This window comes from Pezoporus flaviventris, unplaced genomic scaffold (assembly GCF_033815535.1).
Source record: "Pezoporus flaviventris isolate CSIRO_AGI_PZ_B2104156 unplaced genomic scaffold, CSIRO_AGI_Pfla_v1 ptg000054l, whole genome shotgun sequence".
NCBI lineage: Eukaryota > Metazoa > Chordata > Aves > Psittaciformes > Psittacidae > Pezoporus > Pezoporus flaviventris.
The window spans coordinates 7,896,957-7,913,039 of record NW_026892602.1 but is presented as its reverse complement, the minus strand read 5'-3'; positions in this window follow the sequence as shown (position 1 = coordinate 7,913,039).

Sequence of the window (16,083 nt, the reverse complement as noted above, 5' to 3'; positions counted from 1 at the left end):
TCTGCCAAGGTCTGGGGATAATGGATGACTGGATACTGGGGCTGGCACTATGCCTGGGGCTGCCTGGAAAGCCATGTTTTGGAAAGTCCTATTTAATACCAAAACCAAAATAAAATTACAATGGCACAGCTATAGCTGTCATTCTCTGCCATCATACATTATTATTGCTTCTCAAACATTTTGTATCCAGGAAGCCAATTGAAATACTAGGCTCCTTACTCTGTGAACACTCTTGTACTACAAAATTCCCTCTATCTATCTGTTGCACTTCAAAATCATGCTCCGTTTGCTTTATGACTGTAAAAATAAATAGGATATTTTAAATATATTGTACAATAATAACTTCTTTTCTGGTCAGATTTCCTCTAATTAAGATCAGCTGAAATAATCTTAATGAAGTTGCACAATCTGGAAGATTCCCTGCCCTGGAGAATTTATATGCCTAGACTGTACATGGTGAGTGAAGTGTTTGCCAGCACTCAATTAGTTCCTATGTCATTACTGGATTTTTAGAGGTTTTTTCTTAAACTGCTTTAAATTACAGTGTCACAAAATGCTAAATCAATCACATATGCATCCTTGTATCTACCCCATAAGGATACCTGCCATGATTTTTTTATGGTCTTTTAGACTTTTTGTTTACTTCTATGAAGTGAAGTAAAGGTCATAACACAGTGCAACTTATTTCTTAAAGTTTAGAAAAAAATCAAAACAGCAGGCCATAGAATAGAAAGGTGAGATTCAAAGACACAAATCACTTCACAGTCACAAAAATTGCCAAAAAATAGCAGCTTGCAGCTGTGCACAGCAGGGACAGAAAACATTAAACACATGTTAAATAACAAATAGGAGACTTAAATATAGCTAAAAGTGGACCTTATTCTGAATAAATCATGTAAACTGCATCTTAATGGTTCTAAGGAATGTAATGGATCATGTGAAATATGCTAAATTTATATTGTTAACAAATCAATATTTAACCCTCTCCCTTTAAAAATGGACTACCGAGGCCATGAGTAAATATTTCGTCTTTCATTTTCTTTCTCTATGTACAGCTGGATTTGTGAAATTTCATTTCAGTTAAGGACAAAGCAGGACTTGCATTCAAAGCAGTTTGGATTTGGGGTATGAAACTATTTAGCATTCTCTTTATAGAGACTGGACTTTTAATGAAATTTCCCTTTTTCCTTTTCTTCTGTTACAAATGCAAAGGACGCAGATTATCCCATTTTTTAATATGTTCCTGGTAAAGTGTTGGAATTGGTCTATCCAACATCCTGCATTCATTTGTGGTGTCTGTGAAAGGGCAGCCATTGCTCAACAGGCACAGCCAGCCTCATCCCATCGTTCCTACTGCCTGGGAACGAGCAAGTGAGAGCAAGGAGGACAGGAGGGGAAGAAAAGGATCTCTTCTTTTTATGAGAAGCATGAAAAATAAATCACCAGTTTGAGTATTCAAATCAATCCTGCTGGCAACTATCTTTCCCCTGAAATGTCTGTTGCTTGTATATTTCTGCCTTCTGAATATTTCCAAGCCTTTTTGCTTGGCTTCTGCACCGAGGGTCATGTTTTAGTTTCCTTGCACATATCTTTTTTGAGATTAATGTACCTTAATGACATCACTGTGTGCGGTGATGGGTAGGTCCCCAAGTTTGCTTTTCTTCCCATTTCAGTTGCACTTCTGAACAAATCAGCTCTCAGGCTTTAATGTTTTTTCCTTTAGGGCTATCTTTCTTATAGGCAGTATAGCTTACCTATACATTTAGTGAGCCTGCAGCCTCTCATTAAATGCATTTTTGTCATCAATAATAAGTTCCCAAGGAGCCTAATGCAAGGAGTAACGGATACAGTGTGGAGTGGAGCCATTGTTTGATAATGCAATATCTCTCATAACAATGTAAATAAGAGGCTGAATACATTTCAGTGCTCCTTTGTGTTCCACGTTATTAGATGGTGCTCTATTTTCAATCTGAATATTCATAATGTGCTCCTAGAGTGCAGCATCGGAGTAAGTGGCTTTGAGGAAAAATTATTATTTTTTTTAAGTGGAAGTTAAAAAAAAAGAAAAAAGAAATGAGGAGTGTTCTAATGAGGAACAGTTGAGTACTATGATTTAACATACTTCTGAGGTTTCTATCAGCCTGGAGCCGTTCTTTCTTGGCTTGTATACAGTGCATTTACATGGAGCTCTGTTTGGATGAGTGCCTTCCAAAGTACTAAATGCTCTAATGTACTGAAAAGTGATAAATATGGAAAATGCACACATGCATAGGCGCAAACACACACAAAAAATACAGATACATATGCACACATACACACACCCCCTTGCAGACACACTCACCCTCTCCCATACAGATGTTTTCATGTCCTGTAAGGCTAGATGGGTGAAATTTTGAAGGGAAAAATAATAAAATCGTGCATAGTTTACTGATTTACTACCTGGCATTGCATAAATCTGAAATCCTGTTTAAGGGGTTGCGTGTGCACACCCCTTCGGTGCAGAACCAAAGAATAAAAATAGAGACAGGGAAAGAAAATCAAGCAAAAAAAAAATAACCCGTGGAATAAACCCCATGTGAATGTTGTCACTTCCTCTCTGACCTGCCTTTACCCTGTTAACCTGGAAATATGGGGAGGAAGGCTTTGGGTTTAACCAGCACAACAAACTGTGTTGCTGGAGATCAGATGCTGTAAATGCAGACAATAAGATCTGGAAAGCTTGTCACTGTTTACGAAAGGGCTCTCTGCGGTGACCTTAAGCGCTAACAACAGTGATGGAAGTAGGAATGGTAATTGGGATTTTTATAGCACAGCCTTTGCTAATTTGTTTCAGTTAATTCCTAAAAAAACTTATATTACAAAAAAAAACCCACAAAAAAACCAAAAAACCTGAAGATAAAATTGTGAATACAAAGCTGAATAGGTTAATGAAATGATAATAGAAAAGTGTCCTTAATGGGGATAAAATTGCTGCCTGAGATATTATTACTTACATTTATTTAGATCATTCATGAAAAAATATGTCTGTTTTCCTATACTTTGATTTTCGCTCTGAAGTTTCGAGGAGTTTTTGTGCTTTTTCATCTAATATTCCTCCTCTAACTCTCCCAACGTGATTCATTTCTTTAAGATCTTGTTTTATTTTTAAGTCATCAATTACTCAAACTTTGTTGGCCTATCTATTCTCTGCCATCTGGACCCCATACCTTATTTTAAAGCATGTTCAAATAATGACAACCTTCTTTTCTCAATTAATTTATGGGCTGTGGGGACCATTTTTCATTTGTTATCATGCACTTCCATTTGATCTCTCATATCTTTCTTCTGCATCTGCAACCATAGTGTATAAATCTTCCTCTCAAGCATTGTCATGGTACCCAAGATATATAGGTGTAACTCCCTATTAGTTCCACAAAACTGACCTTAATTTCTAAAAATGGTATCAGATGCGAATAAAGTTTGGTAAGATGATTTGTTTTGATTTACTTTGTACCACTTATCTTGGAGTTTTCTTCCTACTTTTCTTTTATCTAATTTAGACAGTATAGTCTTGCAAGCCCAGTTGCATGTTTATCCATTACCTCCCTGCCAATGCTGCTCCTTGGAGAGATGGTGCTGTAAGATTTTTGGATGCTAAGAATAATAAAATGGCATTTTTCAGTAACCTGTAGTAAATACGCAATTTCCTTTTGCATTTAAAAATGGTAATTTTGTTTCAAATAAAATATGGGCATTTTGTACATCTGATGGAGGTGACATTAGTCTGGCAAAATGAACAGAAACAGACAAATCCAAATAGCTTTCATTTTATTCTGCTGTGTTGACAAATGATATGACTTAAAAATCCAATTCTTTCACTGAGCACTTAGAAGCTGGTTTGGACTACTGAAAGGCAACAAAATCCTCTCTTTTTTTGTTATTGTGATGGAGGGGGTATGAGGGAGTGAGCGTGCATGTGCACGCATGTGTGTGTTTTGTTTTACATAAACAGACTTCAGTCCAGAGTAAGGATTGCTAATTAAGCAAAAACCATGACCAGATGTTTATTAATACCTCTCTCAGGTTCATGGGATTTGGATAGTGTGCAGTTTTCATGGACTAATTTGAGAAGGGAAACACCTTTATAATAATAATTAACACCTTTTGGAATAATGGCCAATTATAATTGCCTATTTTGCCTATTTTTCTTTTATCTGATGTACGGGGGGAAAAAACCAAGCCCAACCTACCATCCTCATGATGTTGATATTAATTCTGCACATTATTGGACACATAGTATTAATAATAAATACATAATAATGTACAGATGAAAAATCCCTCAGCCGTTTACATTACAACTTTGTTTTGTGTGTTGTTATTAGTTTATCACATGCCAACATTGTTAACCTATTTATATGTTGCCTGCCACTAGGTTTGCCTCTGCCAAAGCAACGATGCGTCACTTTGATGCCAAAAAGCACTGAAACAGGAAGAGTTGCTGTTGGGTCCCAGCATGGTGACTTCATCACAGGCCTCAGCTTCAAACTGTGGAGTAATAAAACTGAATAGCACAATATAAAACTCCACGTTTCATAAGACAAATATTGCTTTACGCATTCATGTCCCTTGTACTATGTTAACTGTAGGAAGAAATGGAATACAGTTTTAGTGACCCCCTGGGACCTATAAAGGCTATTTCTGAGTCTGAATCTTGCTGTTTAATTTAATCATTTATTATATTAATATTCAAATGGGCTGCATCTTATTAGCTACTGCAAGGATGTTAGTATGTCTGAAATAAATGCCTAATTATGCTTTTGAAGAGAGAGGTTCTAAAGACTTTTGTACATTTGTGCTAATAGAACAGTTCATTTGCAGATTTTTTTTGCAGAAATCAGCAGTCTAAGTGTTTTGTTTTTTTTCTTCTCCTTACTTTGAATAAAATAAGAACACAGATCAAATATACCATTGTGATGCCTAAAGAGCACATACGAGTTTTTCTCTATGTACTGAGCGACTTCATTCTCCAAGCGAGTGAGTTATACAGTAGCAAACTGACCAGTGCCCTCAGCTTCCAGCTCAATAACACATTAATAAAAGTAAGTGCTTTAACCAAATGACCATGAAATTAAGTATGTTCTTATTCAAATTAAACAAATGAATATGCTTTTTGAAAACATTTTTGAGCCTGACATGGTCATGTTTAAAATACAGTGGCGTTTTATTGTTTTAAAAGCCCATTATTATTTTTTTTTCCTCAAGTGTAAACCAGAAAAAGATGAGGACTTCAGATTTCACATCTTCAAACAATGGACCGCAGTTTCTGGCAAAAACACGTATTGGGACTCTGCATCAGTGGGTATCAGGATACAGGGACATGAAGAAAAAAAACCTAAGTGGATTTCATTTGCAGGATCTCCAGGAAAAAACTTTCCCTAGGTCTGTAAAAAGACAGCTTAAACTGTAAATACTATGTATGTAAACGGTACCAACATATTTTAAACTAAATGCACACAGTGTGTTTAGAGCAGCACAGGAAATTAGTAATAAATATAAAAGCTACAGTCCACAAAACTAAGAATTACAAGTTATTATCTTTCAAAAGATCACCACAACCAAACTTGGAATAATCTTTTTCTTTTTTTTTTAATTTTTTTAAAATCTCTAAATCCAAGATTCCTACTACTGCAAAATTATTTCTTTCATAACTTTTGGCAGGATAGATGATGTTGTTAATAAATGGTTAAAGGACAGAGACTGCTGGAAGCTGGCATTCTCATTTTATCTACAAAGAGCCAAGTCAGTGAGCTGTAGGATGAGGTCCTCGAAGTTGACATGCAAAAGGGCTTACCCTGTCCTACCGGTACAAACCCTCACCAGAGCATCTCCTGCAAGTGAGGACAAGGATTATCACAGTTATTATTGCCAGGCAAATTATCAGGCTTCTTGAACCCAAGAAGGGGAGGTAAGTCAGCTCTCATTGTTGCTCAGGGAAGTTTTGTCTGATGACCTTAAGTCCTGCTACTGCTCATGGGAGTCCTGCCCACAAAGGCTGAGACAAAACCCCACTCCACATTCATTCCTTAATTCACCCAGAGCTTTTGGGGCTTCACCTCATCCCATTCACTCCCACAGAGCCTTCGCTGTAGCCAAGTCGTCCTTAAAAACCTGAGTTTTGCTGTGGAGACCTGGAGTCTGTGATAACCCACCACTGTAGGACAATTATTTGGTTACCTGAAACCATTGGCAGGATTTCAGGGAGGATCAGTGTATATTATGGCATGCAATGCAGAATATTTTATAACCACTATTATCTTAGTGATCAACTGAAATTATTAACAATGGTCAGCTGAGCTACCCTGTGTATAAAGCAATAGCCTTGGTAGTTTTCTAATTAATGGCAACAATGTTTCTCTCAGGAAGTAGTTGATGCATTTCTCTATTGGAAAATATTTAAAAGTACATGTTGTCATCCAATTTTGCCTTCTTTTTCCCTGCAGAGTATGTAAAGATGAGATTTTCACAGTCAGTTTAACGAGTTGAAGCACAGCTAGGGCATCAATAGTTAACCTTATATTACCCTCTGGTGAACAGACACAGTATCAATGTAGGGCTTTAACTACCACACCACTAAAAACACATATTCCTGCAGTTTTAGACTAGCCATAAGAATTCTGTGTATATGTTTTCCTCATTATTTGGATGTGCTGTTTGAATGTTGTGATCAGTGATTCAGAGCACATGATTCATCAGGAAGACATTTGCTAGGCAGACATGTGAGGAGCTGTCTGCCTCTTCAATCTCACTGACAGGGCAAAAATGCTGATTTATAGTAAATCATTAAAATCTGCTTATTATTGCACTGCTTGTTCCTCTTCTCCACTTCAAGCCAGCATCTTGATCTGCATCATGTCTCTTACAATTTTATACTACAGCAAGCAGTTATTTAAACAAAAGATAAATGATCCTTAGTCTTTATTAGTGCATATGAAAGGATATTTTGTTTAAAGAAGACTAATTAAGAAAGCAGGCTCTATTTTCTTGCTCAGTTTAGGGAAAAATAAAGATTTAAAACATGTAAGTGCAAAGAATTATTACAATAAAACAATATTTTAAAATTATTATTAAATACCTTGTTTTGTTTTGTTTTTTTTTAAAACCCGAACAAAAACCCATGGATAAGCAGCTCAAACAGCACCAAAAATATCTGGAAGGAAGGAGAGTTCAGATGGTTATTCAGCTTGTGATAGAACCCAGCAAAGACAAAGCTAAATATTATGTGATTATTAGTGAAGAGGGAAAAAAACCCTTGGAACTAGAAGTAAGTGCCAGTTGGGTACAGTGACAGAGGTAACATTAAAATCATTTTCAAGAAGGGGAGGCAGGAAAGTTTTGTTTACTCTAAAAGAGGTGGTTTTGTGAAATAATGCAATATGTAAATACGCCGTCTGATAGAAAAACAAAGAAGCAATACAAAAAGGTCTATATTGTGTATGTGTTACTTACAGTAAAATTTTTAATTTGATGCCTGGGGACAGAAATCCTTGCCACTGAATTACAAAGAAGTGAATAAACTGACTCAAAATTAATCCATACAGATCTGTCCCCTTAATAATACTAATTCCAGAGAACAAAGCAGTGCATAATGCATTTTAAATTAACTTGGAAAATGCATAATTTATATTTGTTTTATTTCTTAATATTTGAACACAGGTATGTTTTAGAATGCTAAGGACAAGAAAGGAGAGGACAGATTTTGTCCATATATGTTCAATTTAAGAAAAATAAAACCAGATAGTATTTTTCAAGCTCTCTTAGAAAAGGACTTCAGCTGTGAAATATTATAGAGAAAGGATAAACACAGTTAGGAGAGAGAAAATGATTTTTAACATGCTGTGAAATGAATATGTTTGGTTAAAATATAAAAAGGGTCCTAATTCCTAATAAAACATTCTGAAATAGATAATTACCTATTAGTTTGGATCAAAAATAATGTCCTTACTCATGAGAAGCAATTGAGAGATACCCGGCAGGGTGCCCTGTCAGGCATGGCAGGCAGGGACAATACAGGATGTAAAAGGGCAGGGGTAAGGCACTGCACTGCAATGCTCTGCTCCATGAAAAATACATGGTATGCATGGGAAACGACAAGGCTCAAGACTGCTTTATTAATGCTCTTCACCTACACATGTAACGTTGTCACCTGCCTTTTATATGTATCATATTATTTACCACATGTGTGTGCAAGTAGAAAACCAGACATCCTGTGTCTAATCTAGAAAAGCTGTGCCTGCAGTTCAGGGATGCATTGATGTAATTCAGGGATGCACTGGTCCTTCTTCTGCTGGGGGAATTTAGCAGGTCAGCTTTACCCTCTGCAGCCCATGGGGAGAGCCCTCAATTACCCAGGCACCGCATTATTGTGTGGAAAAGGTAATGCCAGTATATCAGTCTCCTTCCAGGCTGTGTCTCTTGGACAAATTCACAGGCTCTACACTGCCCCACTGTTTGAAAGTTCGTTTGATTTGAAAGTTTGTTGTTCAGTTTGAATTAAAAAAAAAAAAAAAGAAGGAAAGAAAGAAAAAAAGGATTGTTGCTATAGTACAAGCAGATGGTAATATAATACAAAGAGAGAGCATCTGGATTTAAAGTTTCTTAGTCTGGAAAGTTAGTCCTCACTGTTTCCACTCTCTCCTCTTCCAGAGTAACTTTAGATCTAATAAATAGGAAGGGTGCTTGAAGAGGGTCAAACAACAATCAGGTAGGTAGGAGATGGGGCAGGTCTTCATGAGCGAGAGGTGTTGCTACATTTTCTCTCTGCAGTACCAGTCTGGGCAGCTCCTGCAAAAAAAAAATAAGCTTTTATAGAGATAAGAAATTTTATGAGCATTTCCATTCTTGTATCAAAGCTATGCTGGATGGATACCTGAGTGAGAACTGAAAAAAATCAGACCTGCATGCCTACATAAACTTGAGGAAATGTTGAATCACCTGGTATTTAAATCAGTGGCGGTACCTGGGCCAGCTGGTAATCAACAATTCAGAATATTTTTTTTCTGGTAATTTTATTTTTTTTTCTGGAGATTTTAATTATTAATACTGCTAATTGTTAACTCTTTGTGAGCGGTTTCTGTAGGAGCACATGATGGGTAAAAAACGTATTTTATTAAGAGTTTTTTTTCTAAATAATCTTTATGATGTTCAAAAGATGTGAAATTGGCCTGTGACCAGACTTGCTTGCAACACAGAAATTTAGCCCTCAGTTGCTAAGTTATAAATCTTTCTGCCATATTGGGTAGAACATCACATTACCTTGAACTAAATTTGTAAAGGAAGACCATTGTTCTCACAGGTGTAGAAGAAAAATTTAGAGTGTGTCCCAAACCGTGGGTTTTAATAGGATATGCACATGAAACTAAAAAGTAAGGAGATAAAACCCAGCCAACACAAATTTATCCGAACTGATTATTTCCATAGTGACAATTTGTTAAATAATGACTTTACTAAAAAACTAAATTGATAACATTTTGCACACTTTTAGTATTTTAACTACCTAAAAAAATATCAGCTCATTTGCTTATAGGAAAACATTCCTCGTTAATTCCTTCCTTGGTGCTATGGTTGCGAATTATTTTCAATAACTCAATTTACAGGCTAGCCTTATCGTGGGATAATGCAAATTAATGCTTTCAGTCATAAGGGTTTCTCTGGGAAACAGTAATTTCAAGTTAATGTCTCTTGATGTGAAATGGAGTGCAGTGTCACAAGCTCTCTCTCACCAACCTACAAATTAACTTCTGTTCCCTCTGTACAATATGGATGGTGTCCTGCTGTGCACTCCCTTAAAAAGTTATACATGTATATGTGCATGTGTGTATCGGGTCACTCTTATTGAACTGGCTATCCCGGATTTTCATTGGTGCAACCAAAACTGTTGTGAAAAGGCTGTACATAGCCACTGCAAAGAAAGGAAAACCAAAGTACTATGAATTACAGCATACTACTATGAAGAAAGATAACCATTGATTGCCAAACCAGGCATGTTTGGGCAGGTTGGTTTGGACTGTACCCAGGGATTAGTAAAAAAGAATTTTCAACAAGCAACAGTTGAAAAATTCTCTGATCCAGTATGGCTGTGTCTTCTACATATATATATTTCATCTTGTATTTTCAGTCCAATCTTTTTAACACAGCCTGCAGAACTCCAGCCCTCTGATATTGCACAGAGAAATGACGGCACTTCTCTCCATCCTCCCGGCCTTCTGCACATGTTGGAGCATGTTTTGTGAGACAGGGATAAAGTAAAGTCTGAACTACTGCGAGCGAATTCAGTTGCTATAGAGTCAAAGTAGCTGCCTTTTCCTGGCTATGATCTTGATCGTGCCTTCCCCTAGGGCTCTCACAGTGTTGAAGGCACCTGCAGTTTGGACTGTTGGTTGTTTCATCTTCTTGCAAAAAATCCCTTTTTTATTTGTTTTCTTATTAGTACTGAAGAAAAAATGTCTGATTTTACTTGCACCTACCTCCTGGAATTTATATAAAAATGAGTACTGAAAAAACCCAAACCAAACCCCAAGCAGAAAACCAACCAACCATCATCTCCACTTGTTCTTTGCATAAGGTAACTAAATTATACAAAACAAGCTTTGTAAACAGAGAAATTACAAAAATCCCATCTTACAATACGGAACACTTTCTATCTTTCCATAGTCCTGAACTTTTTTTGGAGATATCCAGCTCCTTGTCCCACCACGGACAGGACTTGTGAGCTGCTACTCTGTGTCCTCCTCAAAACCCCAGTCTCCAGTAAACTCTGAGTTGACACCAGTAGTGCTGCTTACTTTTTCCCAACAAGTGGAACCAGTGTCCAGACTCCTAAAGAATAAAAACAAGTTAAAAAAAGGTGATAAATAGCACTAAAGCAGGGTGCCCAGTGAGCATCGCTAGGACAGTTCCAACAGTCCTTTGAGCTAAGAGAGCACACAGCTCAGCCAGCCTGAGGGCTGCTATGGAAATTATGTGGCACCAAACTCTGCACAGACTGCAGGTTATGAACTCACAGAGGAAGGAACTGGGCTCTTCTGAAAATTCATGGGGAAGATGCATTCCATGAGAAGGGAAAAAAATCTAAATTGCATGCCGCTTTTGCTCCAGAGAGAAGTAGCTATGCATCCTTGGGAAATATCTTTCCTCATCTTGAGTACAGGCAAGAGAATGAAAGTAGAAGTGCTCATCAGCAGCCAAAAGCAGATGTGGCATTTCAGAGGTAGGGGAATCCAGGGCAATAATAAGATCTGAGATAGAGAACAAGGTAGAATCCTAGAAAATGAAAGGGAAGGAAGGAAGGAGTGATACTGCAATAACAGGAATGAAGAATGGAGGACAGAGATTTCAAATATCGAAAGGAACAAATAAGAGGGTAAAATTAGGGAGGAAAAGCTGCAGCATGACTTTTTTTAAAGCTAAGGGCCTGATATCTGTAGGAGGAAGAAAGGAATAAAGACTTGGAGGGGGGAAGAAATAACGGCAATCTGGGCTGATTGAAAAAACAGAGACAAAACAAAGCATGTCTGAAGAAACAGCAGCAGGAGTGGAGAGCACAAATTCCTTTGGGAGGAGGCAAAAGAGAGTAGCTGCGTGCTCAGGACAGAAAGGGATTGCTTGAGAAACCACTGGCAAAAGACAACATAGTTCCTATTTATCAACGCAGATTGATTAATAATTTTATTTTCCTAAGATCCGAAGCAAATCGTGGGGCTCAGAACACTAAACAAGGATGCAGAAAAGAGAAAATATTTAGTTTAATTTAGGTTATGTAGATGAGCTTTAGTTTTCAGATTGTCTTGAAATAGCACATAGTGAATAAAATTGCAGAAAGTATAATAGCCTGTTTACAAGATCAAGGCACAGAAGCAATCTGAATGAAAGGTTAATAAGATCAGAGTTCATAAATTAAGGCTTAAATTCTCCTTTTCTTAAAGAGAAAGATTTTGATGAAACATCAGGCCATCTATTTTGATTGTAGAAATTATTAGACCTATGGAAGTGCAGAAGGGATAATATGCAATCAGTGAAAGGACATGGTCTTTTTGGCTAAGGAAATGTCCTTCTAGACAAAGTCAAAGACATTGCATGTTCAGGAATCAATAAATTTTTCTTCAGTTGAAGAAGTCTTGTATTATCCAGGTTGACTCATCCAAACTTAAATGGTTTTATTTCATCAAAGCAAGAATCTTTTTCCCTTGTATTTTCTTTTTTTTTTAATGTGGCCACAGATAATTCATTCTGACCAAAATGCAAAGATTGAGATATGAGCAAAAAGACCAGAAATGTTACTTTGATTTAGCAACTTGAAAACAACCAAAAATATTTATGTTTCCAACATAAATAGTGTCATGTTTAGAATTATATTTCCAATCAAATTTATGAAGTCCAAAGATATCACTTTAATTCAGAAGCATCACTTCTATCTTTTGGAGATATTTTTCTTGTATTAGGTTTCTTAAGAGCGTACAGAAAATGATACTGCAAATTCAGCACTTAAGAGAAATGATAATCAGACAGTATCACATTTAAATCATAATGTTACATTATGTTGCAACACCTTGCTCTTCTTACAACTTGTAGCAATTCCCTAAAGACCATCGTTCTTCAGAGAAAATAAGAGATTTCATCAGCAACAATCCCAAAATAATTCTTGTGCTTTGGATTTGTTTTGTTGGGTTTTGGGGGTATTTTAATAGAAAGACAGTTTGCAAACAAAAAGATGGCTTCCGATGTGATAATTGACACTCATCTGGCAAAAATGTTTTCATTTTCACAGTTACCCCTTTTGGACTTCATCCTGCAGAAGGCTCAAACAAAAGTCTTGGCAAAAATTCTGTGACCAAATGATTGAATAAAGTGGTTGCTGTTTAGGGGCCTGTGCTGCTTAAGCACAGTGCAGTGGGATCTCCCATCACTTCATGTCTGCCCTGTGCTGGGAGAAAGTGCCATGGCAATATCAGCAGGGCAGCCATTCTCATGGCTTTCTTACCTGCCTTGCAGCACTCCTCCTTCACTGTGGGGTAGGGGAGAAGAACCAGGACTGCCATCAGCTTTGTGGGCACCCTCTCCTCCTGCAGCTACACTCTTCAAAGCTCCTGAGGGTCCAGACAGCCTGGACTCCTGAAGAAAGAAAACTGACTTGTCTGTCTGCATAGCCTCCAAAAAGAGAGAAAGTAGAAGTATAAATAAAAATTGGTGGAGCCTGAAAGACAAACCTGTGCTACAGCTCCATAGTGGACAAGCGCCTGCTGGGCACTGGACATAGGAGTGGGAATTTCCTTGCATCTAGGAGGAAATCACCACCTCAGAGGGTGAAAAAGTGATATTAATAGGGAACATCACCTCCTTTTTTGTCGATGAAACAGCTTGTTTCAGGAATTTCGCTTTTGAACAGAACAAACCGTAACTAATCGGTAAATGTTATTTTGCATGTGCGTATATCACTGAATTGCTCCAGCTCTTGCAATGTGATATCATACATCAGAGTCAAGAAAGATTAACAGCTCTGTCAAATGTCATCAGTGAAAACTGTATACGTACAGTCAGCTCCTGTAGAAGCACTTCTAAGGAAGCTAAGTTTAATTCAAATAGTTTTCAAAAAACATCTCCAATTGTCATAAATAGGAGAGTCCCTGGAGAAGCAGATATTAGTTCTACCAAATACAGCAAAACATCTTAAGAAAAAAAAAAAAAGGCAAATTTTACTGATAGAGTGTTTGCTAGAGAAAGACCAAAGAATTTACAGTGGGTGTCATTTTGCAGTTTAAAAATACTGTTATGTGTGTCATTAAAAAAAAAAAGAATATTCTCTTAAATATCTGTTATTTAGTTTTGAAATGAAAAATATCAAATAGTTAAACTTTATTATGTGTAAAATTGGGTTTAGATCATGACGTAAATGTTACATACAGGAAAGCAAACTTGGAAAGCAAGGAAAAGCAGCTTGCTGCAGAAAGATCCAAACCACCAAAGCCAAACAGATGTTTTTAAACTAAGCTTATTGTACGAAGGACCACATGCCATCATCTATAACTGAGCCCCCAAAAAGGGAGGCCAAGATTACTGGGCGGTTATGAGCCCTGATATGGCTATTTAGGACCATGTGGAAACCCATGAAATGCTGTGTGTAAAATACAAAGGAGCCTTTGGACAGACACAGTTTCCACCCAAGAAGTCCTGGTTTCAACTGCTGAAAAGCAAGAGCTACTGAAAGGCCTGAGTGCTGCAGTTGAGCACTAAGATAAATCCTACTGAAAATTGTGTAAAGTGGTATATTTGCTTGCTAAATTTCTTTCTTCAAAATAAACCTAATTCTAGGTATACAGCATTAAAGAAGAAACAGCTTTGAAATAAAACAGTTCTTTATTTTTCTGGACTTTTTTTTTCTGCTGTCATTCTTTTTTTTTCTGCTGTCATTCTCGGAAGAGACTGGGATGAGCTACGCACCTGCAGAAGTGTGTGCATATCAAACTCCAAACATTAGTCATAGTGTCATTAAATCAAAGGAACATCTTACCATGTAAATAGGCCTTAATTCCTTGCAGGAACATCACTGGAGAGGTAACTGGTCCTTTGCAGGTCAGCTAAACCTCTTTCTCTTTCTTTAAGACTTCTCTTTCTGTAAGACTTGGGATTTCATCAGTTTTTATAGACTCATGATCTCACATTCACATAACCATCACAAAAAAGCAATACTGTAACTTGTTGACAAGCTGGATCACCAGAGGTGACGCTGGTTAACCAGAAAGCAGAAGCATATACACAGTATCAAAATGAATAATATTTTATGGTATTTAGGCAAAACATGAGTAAATCTTTTGGTTTCGTTAAAGATTTTGTTCTCCAAAATTTTAGGTGCCAAATTGAACATTTAATTGTACACCTAAATGGTGAGAACCTGTACCACTAAATGACATTGCTACATGAATGAGGGATGAGCCATCAAGTGAAGGTACTCACCATGAATTAATGATCCTTCAGGAGAATATTATTCAGAAATTACTTTGTTAGTTCCTTTGCAGGTAACCAGCACCACTCACATGTCAGCAATAGGATGCTGAAGAGCCCATCAAAGGCCAGCTGCAAGATGCCTTGTGCCTTGTGAAACTCATGTTGCAAAGAAAAGTATAAAATATGTGACTGATCTGATGGGTTGATGAGAAGGGCAATGAATCCTGCTACGGCTTATGGGCATTCACCCAGCCTTCCACACACTTGTCCTGCAAAATTTTGGTGTATGTGCCCAGAAACTTCTGGTAAGACAGTAGCTTCCAGCTTCCAAAGCCAGCAAATTTTTCCTTTTAACTGGAAACTGTGTGTTCTCTTCACTTCATGGTCTAAACCAAACTGCAGGATATTAATTAAAAGTAAGAAGCAAAGACTAACAGATTAAATTTCTTCTGTATGAATCTATCTGGCTGGAGGACAGGAGTGACACTGCACAGAGGAGATACACTGGACTCACTTTCCAGTCATATTGAATTAAATTATGGGAAAATATTTGGATTTTCTTTCATATATTGGCACTTACCAAGTTGAAAACCATCAGAGGCAAGCCATGCAGTCTTCTTTGTGTTACTGAATACTTCAGAGCTCTGCGTGCCAGGTCCTGCCATTGCTAGCAGTGAGGAGGATTGGTTTCCACTTACTGAGTTGTCTGACCGTAAAATCAGTGTAGGAGTTGGGTACTGTAGGCTCTGTAGTTCAAATTGAGCTGCTTGGGGGACTAAGTAATCAAAATCACAGAATCACAGAAACACACTCATAGAATCATTGAATGGTTTGGGTTGGAAGACTCCTTAAAGATCATGTGGTTCCCACACCCCTGCCATGTGCACCTTCCAGTCTCATTCAAATGCCCCATTTGCACCCTCATCTTGACACATCTGGATCAGATATGTCTGAATGCCCCTGTGATACCATTCAGGAAGGTGTCCAGAAACATCTTTTCATTAGGAGGCAGGTATCCATAGTTAGACTGGTGCTAAAAAGATCTTATTCAGCTAGGGAAAACAGGCTCTCTAAATCATCTTTGTTTCACAGCATCATTTCTTATTT